Raw genomic sequence first — 16,808 nt, forward strand, 5'->3', positions numbered from 1 at the left:
GAAAGGGTCTGAGAAAATATTTGCAGAGATTATAGTCGAAAACTTCCCTAACATGGGAAAGGAAATAGTCAATCAAGTCCAGGAAGTGCAGAGAGTACCACACAGGATAAACCCAAAGAGAAACACACCAAGACACATATTAATCAAACTATCAAAAATTAAATACAAAGAAAAAATATTAAAAGCAGGAAGGGAAAAGCAACAAATAACATACAAGGAAATCCCCATAAGGTTAACAGCTGATCTTTCAGCAGAAACTCTGCAAGCCAGAAGGGAGTGGCAGGACATATTTAAAGTGATGAAAGGGAAAAACCTAAAACCAAAATTCCCTTACCCAGCAAGGATCTCATTCAGATTCAGCAGAGAAATCAAAATCTTTACGGACAAGTAAAAGCTACAAGAATTCAGCACCACCAAACCAGCTTTACAACAAATGCTAAAGGAACTTCTCTAAGCAGGAAACACAGAGAGGAAAAAGACCCACAAAAACAAACTCAAATCAATTAAGAAAATGATAATAGGAACACACATATCGATAATTACCTTGAATGTAAATGGAATCAATGCTCCAACCAAAAGACACAGACTGGCCGAATGGATACATAAACAAGACTCTTATATATGTTGTCTACAAGAAACCCACTTCAGACCTAGGGACACATACAGGCTGAAAGTGAGGGGATGGAAAAAGGATATTCCATGCAAATGGAAATCAAAAGAAAGCTGGAGTAACAATACTCATATCAGATAAAATAGACTTTAAAATAAAGACTGTTACAAGAGATAAGGAAGGACACTAGATAATGATCAAGGGATCAATCCAAGAAGAAAACATAACAATTATAAATATTTATGCACCCAACATGGGAGCACCTCAGTACATAAGGCAAATGCTAACAGCCATAAAAGGAGAAATTGACAGTTACACAATAATAGTGGGGGACTTAACACACCACTTACACCAATAGACATATCATTCAGACAGAAAATAAATAAGGAAACACAAGCTTTAAATGACACAATAGACCACATAGACTTAATTGATATTTATAGGACATTCCACCGAAAGTGGAAGAATACACTTTCTTCTCAAGTACACGTGGAACATTCTCCAGAATAGATCACATCTTGGGTCACAAATCAAGCCTTGGAAAATTTAAGAAAATTGAAATCGTATCAAGCATCTATTCTGACAACAATGCTATGAGATTAGAAATCAATTACAGGAAAAAAACTGTAAAAACACAAATACATGGAGGCTAAACAGTGTGCTGCTAAATAACCGAGAGATCACTGAAGAAATCAAGGAAGAAGTTAAAAAGTACCTAGAAACAAATGACAATGAAAACACGATGATCCAAAACCTATGGGATGCAGCAAAATCAGTTCTAAGAAGGAAGTTCATAGCAATTCAAGCTCACCTCAAGAAACAAGAAAAATCTCAAATAAACAACCTAACCTTACACCTAACGCAACTAGAAAAAGAAGAATAAAGAAAACCCACTAAAAGTTAGGAGAAGGAAACTAAATGTTAGGAGAAGGAAAGAAATCATAAAGATCAGAGCAGAAATAAATGAAATAGAAACAAAGAAAACAATAACAAAGATCAATAAAACTAAAAGTTGGTTCTTTGAGAAGATAAACAAAATTTATAAACTTTTAACCAGACTCATCAAGAAAAAAAAGGAGAGGACTCAAATCAATAAAATTAGAAATGAAAAAGGAGAGATTACAATTAACACCACAGAAATACAAAAGATCATAAGAGATTACTACAAGCAACTCTAGGCCAATTAAATGGACAACCTGGAAGAAATGGACAAATTCTTGGAAAGGTACAACTTTCCAAGATTGAACCAGGAAGAATTAGAAAATATAAACAGAACAATCACAGGTAGTGAAATTGAAACTGTAATTAAAAATCTTCCAACAAACAAAAGTCCAGGACCAGATGGCATCACAGGTGAATTCTATCAAACATTTAGAGAAGATTAACAGCTATCCTTTTCAAACTCTTCCAAAAAATTGCAGAGGGAGGAACACTCCCAAACTCGTTCTACGAGGCCACCATCACCCTGATACCAAAACAAGACAAAGATATCACAAAAAAAGAAAATTATAGAACAATATCACTGGTGAACATAGATGCAAAAGTCCTCAACAAAATACTAGCAAACAGAATCCACCAACACATTAAAAAGATCATACACCATGATCAAGTGGGATTTATCCCAGGGATGCAAGTGTTCTTCAATATATGCAAAACAATCAATGTGATACACCATATTAACAAATTAAAGAATAAAAAGCATATGATCATCTCAATAGATGCAGAAAAAGCTTTCTACAAAATTCAACACTGATTTATGATAAAAACTCTCCAGAAAGTGGGCATGGAGGGAACCTACCTCAACATAATAAAAGACATATACAACAAACCCACAGCAAACATCATTCTCAATGGTGAAATTATTTCCTCTAAGATGAGGAACAAGACAAGGATGTCCACTATCACCACTATTATTCAACATAGTATTGGAAGTCCTAGCCACAGCAACTAGAGAAGAAAAAGAAATAAAAGCAATACAAAATGGAAAAGAAGAAGTAAAACTGTCACTGTTTGCCGATGACATAATACTGTACATAGAAAATCCTAAAGATGCCACCAGAAAACTACTACAACTAGTCAATGAATTTGGTAAAGTTGCAGGATACAAAATTAATGCACAGAAATCTCTTGCATTCCTATACACTAAAAACAAAAGATCAGAAACAGAAATTAAGGAAACAATCCCATTTACCATTGCAACAAAAAGAATAAAATACCTAGGAATAAACCTACCTAAGGAGACAAAAGACCTGTACTCAGAAAACTATAAAACACTGATGAAAGAAATCAAAGATAACATAAATAGATGGAGAGATATACCATGATCCTGGATTGGAAGAATCAATATTGTGAAAATGACTATACTACCCAAAGCAATCTACAGGTTCATTGCAAACCCTATCAAAATACCAATGGCATTTTTCACAGAACTGGAAAAATAAATTTCACAATTTGTATGGAAACACAAAAGACCCCGAATAGCCAAAGCAAGCTTAAGATAGAAAAACAGAGTTGGAGGAATCATGCTCCCTGACTTCAGACTATACTACAAAGCTACAGTAATTAAGACAGTATAGTACTGGCACAAAAACAGAAATATAGATTAATGGAACAGGATAGAAAGCCCAGAGGTAAACCCACACACATATGATCACCTTATCTTTGACAAAGGAGGCAAGAATACACAATGGAGAAAAGACAGCCTCTTCAATAAGTGGTGCTGAGAAAAATGGACAGATACATGTAAAAGAATGAAATTAGAACACACCCTAACACCACACACAAAAATAAACTCAAAATGGATTAAAGACCTAAATGTAAAGCCAGATATTATAAAAGTCTTAGAGGAAAACATAGGCAGAACACCCTATGACATAAATCACAGCAAGATCCTTTTTGACCCACCTCCTAGAGTAAGGGAAATAAAACAAAAATAAACAAATGGGACCTAATGAAACTTAAAAGTTTTTGCACAGCAAAGGAAACCATAAACAAGACGAAAAGACAATCCTCATAATGGGAGAAAGTATTTGCAGATGAAGCAACTGACAAAAGATTAATCTCCAAAATATACAAGCAGCTCATGCAGTTCAATATCACAAAAACAAACAACCCAATCGAAAAATGGGCAGAAGACCTAAATAAGCATTTCTCCAAAGAAGACATACAGATGGGCTACAAATACATGAAAAGATGCTCAACATCACTAATCATTAGAGAAATGCAAATCAAAACCACAATGAGATATCACCTCACACCGGTCAGAATGGCCATCATCAAAAAATCTAGAAACAATAAATGCTGCAGAGGGTGTGGAGAAAAGGGAACCCTCTTGCACTGTTGGTGGGAATGTAAATTGATACAGCCACTATGGAGAACAGTATGGAGATTCCTTAGAAAACTAAAAATAGAACTACCATATGACCCAGCAATCCCACTCCTGGGCATATACCCTGAGAAAACCATAATTCAAAAAGAATCATGTACCAAAATGTTCATTGCAGCTCTATTTACAATAGACAGGGCATGGAAGCAACCTAAATGTCCATCATCGGATGAATGGATAAAGAAGATGTGGCACATATATACAATGGAATATTACTCAGCCATAAAAAGAAATGAAATGGAGGTATTTGTAATGAGGTGGATGGAGTTAGAGTCTGTCATACAGAGTGAAGTAATTCGAAAGAGAAAAACAAATACAGTATGCTAACACATATATATGGAATCTAAGGGGAAAAAAAAAAGGTCATGAAGAACCTAGTGGCAAGATGGGAATAAAGACACAGACCTACTAAAGAATGGACTTGAGGATATGGGGAGGGGGAGGGGTGAGATGTGACAGGGTGAGAGAGTGGCATGGACACATATACACTACCAAATGTAAAATAGATAGCTAGTGGGAAGCAGCCACATAGCACAGGGCGATCAGCTCGGTGCTTTGTGACCACCTAGAGGGGTGGGATAGGGAGGGTGGGAGGGAGGGAGATGCAAGAGGGAAGAGATATGGGAACATATGTATATGTATAACTGATTCACTTTGTTATAAAGCAGAAACTAACACACCATTGTAAAGCAATTATACTTCAATAAAGATGTTAAAAAAAAAAAAAGATATACATGTACCACAATGTTCATTGCAGCACTATTTACAATAGCCAAGACATGGAAGCAACCTAAATGTCCATCAACAGGTGAATGGATAAAGAAGATGTGGCACATATATACAATGGAATATTACTCAGCCATAAAAAGGAAGAAAACTGAGTTATTTTTAGTGAGGTGGATGGACCTAGAGTCTGTCATAGAGAGTGAAGTAAGTCAGAAAGAGAAAAACAAATAACGTATGCTAACGCATATATATGGAATTTTAAAAAGCAGTACTGGTGAACCTAGTGTCAGGGCAGGAATAAAGACGCAGACGTAGAAAATGGACTTGAGAGCACGGGGTGGGGGAAGGGGAAACTGGGATGATGTAAGAGAGTAACATTGACATATATACACTACCAAATGTAAAACGGATGGCTAGTGGGAAGCTGCTTCATAGCACAGGGAGATCAGCTCGGTGCTTGGTGATGACCTAGAGGGGTGGGATAGGGAGGGTGATATGGGTATATATGTATACGTATAGCTGATTCACTTTGTTATACAGCAGAAACTAACACAACATTGTCAAGCATTTATACTCCAATAAAGGTGTGGAAAATTTTTTTAAATTTTAAAAAAAGAAAAAGAAAAAAGGGGGTGCAGGATTGACTTAATTTTGAATTCTCATTGTTTATGCAAACAGTTGACTTTTTTTTTTAAAGAAAAAGACTTTAAGACTATAGGTAGAGCTTTCTCCCCTTCACCTCCGTGTCCTCTTTTACCTCTCTTGGATTTTAAAAACCAGCTAAGTGGTGTTCCTTGGCTCAAATGTACATATCAGTAGCCCTGGTTTTTTTCTGTGTCTGACTGATAAATGTCGTTGAAATGGGATAATGGTAGGGACTGCTAGAGACTGATTAAATTTTGTATTTTTCTCTTTTTCCTGGGCACACAGCTACACTACATTTTCTAGGCTTCCTTACAGAGGGTGTGGCCATTTAACTGAATTATAGCCAATGGAATGTGAGTTGACGTGGCCCGTAGAAACCTCCTGTATACACTTCTCCATCTCTTTCTTCCTTCTAAATGATGCAATAGGGAGAAGCTCTGGGGAGCCAATGGAAACCATGTCTTGCCGATGGCACAACAGCTTCCAGCAGAGGTCCCTGACTGAAATCACGGCACAGAAGATCGGACTGTTACATGAGCAAGGAATAAAGGCATGTTGTATTGGGCCACTGAAATTTTGAAGTTAGTTTTTTACAGCAACTAACATTATCTTAATCAATACAAAGATTTTTTGCTTTGGGCTTTCCTGGTGGCGCAGTGGTTGAGAATCTGCCTGCCAATGCAGGGGACACCGGTTCGAGCCCTGGTCTGGGAAGATCCCACATGCCGCGGAGCAACTAGGCCCGTGAGCCACAATTACTGAGCCTGCGCGTCTGGAGCCTGTGCTCCGCAACAAGAGAGGCCACGATAATGAGAGGCCCGCGCACCGCGATGAAGAGTGGCCCCCACTTGCTGCAACTAGAGAAAGCCCTCGCACAGAAACGAAGACCCAACACAGCCATAAATAAATAAAGAAATATGCTTGTACTTTGCAGATTTGAATAAAAAAAATTATTAAAAAAAAAAATTTTTGCTTTATATATTTTGAAGACCATTGACATCTCTGCTGGATTCTTTCCCATTTGTCAAGGAAATCTGATGACCTTGCCCTGATGTGCCCTTAAATCAATGTTGTATAAGTCTAACATTTGCTCTGAGAGAAGCTATTTTCTTTGGGAGGAAGAAAATGACAGTTTAGTTTATCTCTACTTTTTTCAAAAAATGTATTCCTTTCTTTTGCACTTCAGGGGCAGAAAAGTAAGTTAATCATTCTCATTAGTTCTTTGCACACTACCAGAATTGGTCTCTGAGGGATCCCTCACTTGTTATAATTATATTTTTCCTTCATTCCTGATATTCCCATTTCTTTTCCTCTTGTAGATATATATTCTAAGGTGTTTGATGTATGCACATGGATTTGTATATATTCTTATTGCATTGGTTTGTTGTGTGTGTTTTTAATTTACTCGTATGAAATTGTGGCATAGATCTCATTTCGTCCCATTTTCACACACACAAAAAACTGTTTTCATAATTTATCCATATCGTGTATTTATATCTAATTTATTAATTCTACCTGTTACATAGAATACCACCCCATCTCCTCCTAGAGATGAACTTCTAGCTTGCCTTCCACTCACCACCACTACAAATGATTCACTGGTGAATGGCATGTGCCCCTGTAAGGCTCTGTGTGAGAATTTCTCTGGCAGATACATGGGATTGCTGGGTCATGAGACATAGTCCTGTGAGGTTGCTTTCCAGAATGGCTCATCAATTTACAATCTCAGTGTATGAGAGTTCTCATGGCCTTACATCATCATCCCCAATTGCCATTATTCTCCTTCCCTACATTTTTCTATTCTAATAAGTGCAGAATAAAATTTCATCTTCGTTTCAATTCACATAATTCACATATGTCTGATTAATAACAAGTGGACACATCTCTTAAGTAATGTCTTAGCCATTCAAATTCCCCTTCTGTGAATGACCTGAGATTCGAAGACAAAACAGCAGAATCCATATGGGAAATCCTGTAGAAAATAAAAATATATCTTAACTCTTTTTGGTGTCCAACTTAAACTTCTGTTTAGATAATGTTACAGGCTGTCTACAACATGAGAGATTCATTTATTCATCCCAGAAATATGTGTAGGGCACTGTCACATGTGCAAGGGATATAGAGGGATGTAAAAGTTACTTGGCAACTGGCTTCTTGATATCTGTAAAATCATGGAAGAAATAGATCAATGTTTTCTGGTTTTACTTTCTGGAGGAGTAGACATCAAGGTGTGAGCTGCTTATACCTCGATAAATCATAAGATTCCTCTTCCATCTTTCCTTTTCTCAATTGAATTTGCAGTGTCCCTGGTAAATTTGAACTACAGATTGCTGGTGTAAGTCAATGAATGCCACTAACAAAAGGAAAAACGTTATGTTTCCAATGCTTGTTAATCCAAAAGCTCAGTGAGGCATCTTTTCTTAAAAAGAAACCCTTAAGTACCAAAATGTTTTGCCAGTATATACCCTCCTTAGAAAAAAAAGAGCTATAATCAAATCCACCACCACCCCTCTCTCAAAACTTAGAGTTGAGGGAATGTGGTTCAGAGGGATGTGAAAAATCCTCAGTGTAGAGCCTTCTGGAGATCTTCCCAATACACCACCCTGGTTCCATTTTTTAATGTTGTTTTCATTTGAAACTAGATTCATGCAGCTTGCCTGTGAAAAAAAGAGTTAGGGTCTGGAAAGGAAGAGAAGGATTAAATTAAAAGTTCTGCTAGGACGTAGCCATCATTATCTAGTGCACCATGGGCAGCCCAGCTTCAGGGAATACTGACTTTCAAGGGCTGGCACTCTCGGGGACAGCTGGCACTCAGCTGGTCATGGTGCTGGCCTCATATTGCCTGTGTGTCTCCCATAAACTCTTCTGACACTATGTAGGCTTTATTATTATTTTTTTTTAAACATGCGGCACAGGAAATTTTTCCTCAATGCGTGTAAGAGCTGTTTGATTCCCCAAAGAAAAAGATTTGGCGAGTCACTTAAGAGGAAAGTAGAAGCACTGAACACATGAGCACATTTTAACAATGTCCAAGTGTAACTTTTATTGCCAACAGTAGACATGCACTGGAATTTGAAATGCAGCCCAAATGCTAAATGCAGTTGTTTTTATCTGTGAGGAGAATGCTTGTGGTTTCATTCTGAGATGAGTCACTTTGTTCTGATTTATCCAGTTAGTAAATGTATCTGATTTGTTTTCATTAGGGAGTTCAAAGTTTATTTGGGGATTTTTGTTTTTGTTTTTGTTCCAGTGAAGAAAACTATCGGGTTTGGTAAGAAGAAGAGGAAATGAAATTTTATCAAAATGCTCAATAAAGATAAGGCCAAGATGTCACCTGCCATGTACAATGAAGAGGGTTTGGAGTCTTGGCATTAAGAGGGAAACTTGGAATTTCAGAAGCCCAGACGTTTGCTGTCAGTATCTGACAGCATCTTTAGGCTGTCCTGCGCTGCCAAATCAGAAAACTAAGCCTTTTGTGCCCTGTGGTCTCAATTTTGTTAAATCTACGAAATGATTTCATGATGGCGTCTAGGTGACATTTATAATTTACTAAAAACTTGAAGTTTCTCTCAGTCTACTCTACAAGACTAGACGGCTTGGTCCAATTAATCAGTTAACTCATCAATCTGCTCAGAAGTCTTTCCTGAGTGTCTATTACCTGTGGGTGCTTTGTGGGTCAGTTGACGCCCTGACCTTGCTAGCTTGCAGACACGATGACCAAAGAATTCTGCCACAGTTATATTAATTGTGGTCAGCTGGATTAATATGCCTTTAGTACCAAATAAATGATGGCCAATAGGATGAATTTATTTCTCCATCAACTTGTTTTTCTTTTTATTCCTTAACCTAAAGCAATAGTTCAAGATATTACAGAATTTTAAACATAGGTATTTTCAAGACCAAAACCACCTGTTAATTTGACAAGTTTTATCATATGAATAATTTCATCATATAATAAATAGATTATATCATATAGATATATAATATAGGGTTTATCACGTAATAAATATTCTTACTAAAGGAGAAACAAGTGCTGAGCTAGCCACGAAATGGGTCAACATATTTTGAAAATGTAAAGTGATCGAGGGCCATTCAGAGTTTTCATTTAAATCTGCTGCGTTGGAGGGATATGAGAGCCAAGCTAACTTTAACTGTTAAGACTGTAAACAATTACTCAAGTAGAAAAAAAAGGCAAACAAAACTCCTTGGAAACATTTTTTTTCCATTGTTTATTTCCCCCCATCGTTGTTTTCCAAGTTACCCCGGGGTTACCAACGCTTCCTGAACAATACTTTGTCTTAAATTTAGTGGAGTGGATTGTGATTGTAGTGGCTTTTTGTCCGTGAAGAATTTATCAGATTCACTCGTTGGCCTCCATCACTTGGCAGGATAGAAAAGCCCATTTCAGTATCTCCAGGCATACCTAATGTTGAGAAAGGTAAGCTTGTGTAGCAAACGTGAAAGAGTCCCTCTACATGCCCTATGGCTTTACTCAACCATGTTTCCTCTTTTATCATTTGTTGGAAAAACCCTTTACTATCTCTTCTTAGTTCCTTGTCCTTTGTTAGCTACAAAGGGCAGATTTTCTTTTGTAAATCCTTAGTAATTAAATGAGCACTTCAGTGGCTGTCACTCTCAATGGCCTGTTTCCTAGGCTTTTGCCTTTGACAGTCATATTTTGCAAAGGCCCCTGAGATGACTCGGCATCTTCCTCTGCTTAACACTAAACCAATCGAAGCCCGTGCTCACTGCATGAAGGAGGAAAAGATTCATTAAGGGCACTTCATTAAGGAGCTGAAATGGGCCACTCGAAATGCGCCTGAACCCACGGCAATCCAGAGGAGCTATTAGGAGAGCCACAAAGACAGTTTCGGAAACTGAACTCCAGCTCCAGTGCTGCGGATTAGGGAGAGTGATGGGATTAGTGTTTAATGACTTGGGGCAGGAGACAAAGGGAATTTTGACAAAGAGGCTTAGATATGGAAGAATTAACACTCTCTGTTCCAACCAGGCCTCCGAAGACTTCCAGCATTCTTTTCAGACTCAAAAGCCAAGGGAAGGAAAAAAAAAAAAAAAGATGAGCAAAGCTTTAATACTGTCCTAACTTTTTTTTTTTATTGCAACAACAATACAGAGGAAATAAAAGAACCCTCTTCACTCTCTTGCACTTGAAACCTCTTTTAAAAATAAGCATCTACAGTTGTATAATTAGCTCCAAGGTGAGTTTGCCCAGGGTCTCGAGCATGTGCCAGAATGCCTCTCTTGCTAAGGCAAGTGTCAGACCAACGCAGACATGGAAGCAAAACCCAGGGTAGCAGACGCCCAGCTAAGTGGCTTTAAAAGTGCTTCCCTCTCCGTGGCTGTTTATGTTACAGGTGCAACCGAAGGGGCAAAGAGAAACGGCTTCATTGTAAAACTTCCTCCTGGCTCCATCTGGCTCAGACTCAAACAATTCCAGTGTCTATGGCCTGAGAAGTGCTTCATGAAACGAGGTGATTATCCTGCCTACGTGAGGGGATAACTTTGGAAACGTGCTTAAAGGGTGCAAGTGCTCTTGAAAAAGAATCAAGTCAATTTGGAGCAGGGCAGGCAATGTTGGAGCTTATCTATAGCATTTCCCCAGGCTTGGACAAGAGCACAATGTCATTATCTAAACACGAAGCCAAATTTAAGTGGCTGACCCGGGAGTGGAGTCGTATTCCCAGGGTTGTTAAGTAAATAGACTCCAAGCACCAAATGCCTTCCAGCAGTAAGTGTGTGATTATGCCCCGCTGCTGAGAATGGCAAAATGCAGGTGCAAATGTTACTGTAGGCAAAGGTACAATCTAAATAGTGCCGTAAATGATCTCACGCTGTAAACCAATTCAACGTGTCCTTCTTTTTAACCCAACCAAATCACTTGCAGAAAAGCTGGGTATTCATTTCATGTATTAGCCCGTATGAAATGGTCCTGAAGCAGCTCTAGACACCAAGGTATTATTTAACCCGTGTGGTTTAGTGGGACAATGGCAACCCCCTGCCGTAATCCATTCAGAGGTAATGCTGGCAGTCAGTGTGAAACTAAATACATTACAGGGAAAGAGCTTAATGCGTTTTATAGGCAGTTGTTCATCCACATCAAACTTTAGTTTTTAAAATCCGAACACTTGATCCCACGACAGGAACGGTACCTCAAGTCAGAGATTGCCACAAGGCACTACCAGGAGGTAGAAAAGGGGCCAGACTTGAGCGATGCTACAATTGCCTGAAATGAACCACTTCCAATCATCTTAGTTCTACTGGGTCACTCAGATGCCAAAGGCCCAGGTAACACTTGAGCCAGTTGCTACAGGGCTCAGACCTACCTCTATTGCCCCTTACTTTTCTGCTAAGGTTTTTGCTTGGGGGATCGACGTTTTCCCAGTGCAGTGGAACTCCCGTTTCTGATAGCTAAATTGAAGTAGGATATAATGGGTTTCCCCCACCACGTTCCCAGTCTCTCTTGACCCCAGCATGGTCTAGCAGTCTGTTCTTTGTTAAATTGAAAATGTGTAGAAATTTTTATAGAGATCCTCAGCTATATAAATAGCTTTGAAAATTGTTGTAACTTTAAAAACAGGTCAAAAAGGAAATTGAACAGCTAGTGAGTTTCATACCATCCCGTCAGCTTTTTGAAGGACTGCATTGGTCTTTCTGGTAAATGGTTGCTTTTATTGTTGGGGTTTCCACCATTCTTTTTCTGAGTAGCTTTTAACAGAAAAGGGAGCTTTGGTGGAATTTTCTGATAGAATGTCAAATATATCACTAATGGCTCCTGGCACTACATTCAAACCTAAAGAGCACTTTTTGCCTTGGGAGTATGACCTGCATGCCATTGCATTACTGAGCATCCTTCTCAGGGCGAATATCACTTCCAATGGTGAGTGGTGACCCTAGTGTGGTTCCCAGGCAAGTTCCTGATTTCTCACGGCTCACAGGTGGATCTTGTGTCCTCATGGACGGTGGCCTTGTGTTTTTGGAACCTTCAGACCAAACTGTTTCTTTGGGTACGAAAGCTTATCAAAGGGTTCTTTGATGGTATTTTCTTCAAAAGTGGACAAAGGGTTTAGAACTCTTTCAAATATGGTGAAACTTAGAATTGCTTTTTCTGCAGTATTGTATTGAAAGTCTAAGAGCTTGAAACAGTGATTCTCAGCCTTGGATGGGGGAGCCAAAATTATTATTGCTAGGGATCCATTAATCCGCTTGTTGTGTAAGCATTCTCTAGAGTCTGAATTAATAACATGTCTCACACATAGATTGTTATTTCAAAAGGAATATCTGTAGATGCTTTTATGATTAATAGCACCAAAACTATTTTAAAAGCTTTATTGAGATCATAGTCATTTTATCATTATATGTTTTCTCAAACCATGCTAAAAGTTCAATTCATATCACATAGGAGCCTAGAATGATCTTGGAGGGGGGTTGATACAGAACTCTACCAGTTGCCAGTAATAAAATCCCAACTCAAACTAGCTAAAGCCAAAAAGAAAATTTACTGGTTCAGGTAACTCAGAGATATGCTGAGCTCTGTTTGCCTTTGCTTGGCTTCATTCTCAGGTATGCTTTGTCAACAGGGTGATGAGAGGGTCCTTTCCACATGATTACATGGTCCTGAAGGCTTGTGAACTCAAGGGAGACTTTATCCCAATATCCATATCAAACTCCCAAACAGAATTGTGATTGTCCAGCTCTACTTCATGAATCTCTCTCTGGACTGACCACAAGAGTTAAGGTGGAGATGGTAATCTGATTGGTCAGCATAAATTATATGCTGACCCCTGTAAGGGGAGGAGAGGTGGAGTTCCTTCATTTACAGCCTTACCAGAGTCCCATGGAGAGAGCGAGGGGCCAATTTCCAAACAGAAAAGGAGCTAATGAACACACAAGCAATGCTTACCCACTGCCAGAGGGGTTCTCATATTTTCACTTATATTTACAAGGATTGGGAATTATTGTCCTAGAATAATTATCATTATTAATTGCTGTTTTAACTAGGATCCTCTACCAGGTATCAGAAGTCAGCTAAGCCCTGATGCGACCAATGGGAATACCCTGGGAGGCACTGTTTACAGCCATTTCCAACTGTGATGTGTGTGTCTGTGTATGTTTCAGTGGGAGAAGAAGAAAGGGGAGCTGCCAAAACAAAAATCAAAATTCCCTTAAAATCCAAATCTCAATTCTTCTCTATAAATTTAAAACACAACAGAATTAACTCACATACACACACATATCCCCATCACCACCACCACCAAATGGATGCAAGCTATAAGCGTTTATTTATAGAAAGACCAAGAACATTTCTTTCTGAGCCTTTTCGTTTGTCTTGAATTGTTGTGCTCTTTCAGCCTGGGCCCCTTGGCTGAGGAAGGTCACACCTAAGGTCCAGAGCTCTGAATAACACGACTCTTCCTTGTTGCTAGGTCTCCATGTCAAGTCCTGTTTATGTTCTTTTTCCTGGATAATTCATTTGTTTCCAGGAATCAGTAATTCTGTAATTAGTGCCCATTTCTTTTCCTTATTCCTGTCTATCAGTCTCTTCACCTTTATCCCTTCTGGCATCACTCCTCATTTCCTTAATTTTCCCTGTATTTTTTCCACTCTTTGAAATAAAATCATTTTAAGTCCTTATTTCACCCTTCTCAGCTACGGGCATTATGAACAACTGGTATGATATGAAGAGCAGATGACCTGACTCTTACAATAATATAGTGATGACGGTGATGATGAAAATGAACATAAATTGAGCCCTTATTGAGCTAGACACTCTCTCTATATTATCTTATTTAATCCTTACACTAACTTTATACGGTAGTGGTTCCATGTGAGTTTTATTTGGAGAGTAATTCAGGCTTTGAACTCATTTTCAGTGTTTGAGAAATTCTCAATAATATGAATTTCGATGGAATTTCCTGGTACAGAAGCCAAAAAAAAGTTCAGATACTTGTTGTTCCAGACATCCTTGTAGCTGGGGTGTGGGCACATGACCTACCCTCAGCCCAAGATAGGTACCTGCCTCAGACTTTAAATTGGTAGCTAGGGATACAAAAGGCAGGAAAGTAGAGAATTTGTTTCTCAGATAATGACGGCATAGGTGGCTTCAGCATTCAGATCTCAGGGGCTGCAGGGGCTGCAGTATTTACTGTGGCAGCCAATGTCCAAGGCTAGTAGTAGTGGTGGATAAACTCCACTATTGCATGTCAGCAGCTCCAGTGATGAAAGTCCCCACCAACTAACTTTGGAGGATCATTTTGGCTGTGGTCTGGCTATTGCCTAGACCTCCTTCTTTCTGCCAGTTCTGAGTCTGGTTCTCCAGTCTCTGATGTTTTTAGAAACATAAAATACAATATGAATGCTGTTCCTGTAGTTGAGCAACAGGGAAGCCTTCCCCTTGAGCTCTCTCTTATTCTTGCAATAAATTCCTTCCTGCCTGAATCAACCATAGCTGGTTTATATTACTCAAAAAAAAAGTACTCCAATGGCTACAGACATGTTATTTTTTAATTACATTTTTAAAATGGGCAGAAGACCTGAATAGACATTTTTCCAATGTAGACATACAGATGGCTAACAGGCACATGAAATATGCTCAACATTGCTAATTATTAGAGAAATGAAAATCATAACAAAAATGAGATACCACCTCACACCTGTCAGAATGGCTATCATCAAAAAGTCTACAAGTAACAAACGTTGGAGAGGGTGTGCAGAAAAGGAAACCCTTGTACACTGTTAGTGGGAATGTAGATTGGTGCAGCCACTATGGAAGACAGTATGGAGGTTCCTCAAGAAACTGAAAATAGAACTACCACATGATCCAGCAATTCTATTCCTGGGTATATATATATCTGGAAAAAACAAAAACATTAATTCAAAAAGATACATGCACTATTTACAATAGCCAAGATATGGAAACAACCCAAGTGCCCATCGACAGATGAGTGGATTAAGAAGGTGTGATATATATAATGGAATATTACTCAGCCATAAAAAGAATGAAATTCTGCCATTTGCAGCAACATGGATGGACCTAGAGAATATTATGCTTAGCGAAGTAAGTCAGACAAAGACAAATACTATATGATATCACTTATATGTGGAGTCTAAAAAATAATACAAATGAATGTATAGGCAAAATAGAAACAGACTCACAGATATAGAAATAAACTTGTGGTTACCAAAGGGGAGAGGGATGTAGGGAGGGACCAACTAGGTGTATGGGATTAACACATACAAACTACTATATGTAAAATAGATAAGCAACAAGGATACAGCAAAGGGAATTGTAGACATTACCTTGTAACAAGCTATAATAGAGGATAATTTACAAAAATACCAAATCACTATGCCGTACACCCGAAACTAATATAATATTGTAAATCAACTATACTTCAATAAATAAAAGAAAATGGAAATTAATTTTTTAAAAAAGATTTGGTAACCCAGGCTTAGAGAAACAAATACATTGTGCAAGCTCAAGCAAACAGTATTAGAGCCAGGCTGACCTGAGAGTCTATATTCATCCACTACCCATCACATAAGCAGGGAAGAAAAGACCAGTAAGTGAGATTGGTCTGAATATAACTTAGAAAGATGTCGATGTCCTTGATTAAAGTCTCAATTTGACAAAGTCTTTCCCAAAGTCACAATTATTTGGATAACCTTTCTTTGTCTAGAAAATGAAAAGTTTGGTCTAGATTTCTGGCTTCGAACTATTGGGGATGGGGTCACATACTTCCATGCTGCTAGCACCCAGCACAATACCTGATTCATAGGAGATGCTCAATAAATAGTTGTTAAATGAATCCTAACCACCTAATGCATTTTACCTGGTTTGAACTTTCAATAAAGCATACTAGAGCTCCAGCAGTTTCCAAAAGTCACTAACGTTCTCTCACCTCCAAACAGTAAGGCACTTGATGCAAACCTCCCTCAGCATTTCCGTCCTGAGTTTGAGATCATTTTCAAAAGCTCATGGAGAGATACATTAATGTATACCAAAACCATGGATGACTCCTGACTAGAGTTTTAACTTAAGAAAAGTGATTATTTTTCCCCATTTTTTTCTTTGTATCTCAAGGGCATGGAGAATAATTACCCAAGAAGTAAAGAGATGGCAAGAAGACACCCCCTTCTTCCTTAAACCACTTCTGCCCAAAATAGTACCAAGAGGGCTTAGAATTTCCTCTGTATCCTCTGTCAATGGTGCTAAAAGATCAAGACCAAAAAACAGTCTCCTTCCATCTTCGGTGCAGAAAATGCAATCCAGAACGTGCTGTAGAAGGGAGAGACCCCTCTCCGGCTGCCATATCCTCTGCCTTTCCCCTCTCCACTCCCTTCTCATGGTCTTTCTCCCTTCTCTTTTTGCTCCCCCTCACCTTTTCTTCCAAACCCTACCCAGGGTTTATAGTAGCTGTCAGA

The sequence above is a fragment of the Balaenoptera musculus genome, chromosome 13, assembly GCF_009873245.2.
Source record: "Balaenoptera musculus isolate JJ_BM4_2016_0621 chromosome 13, mBalMus1.pri.v3, whole genome shotgun sequence".
Classification (NCBI taxonomy): Eukaryota; Metazoa; Chordata; class Mammalia; order Artiodactyla; family Balaenopteridae; genus Balaenoptera; species Balaenoptera musculus.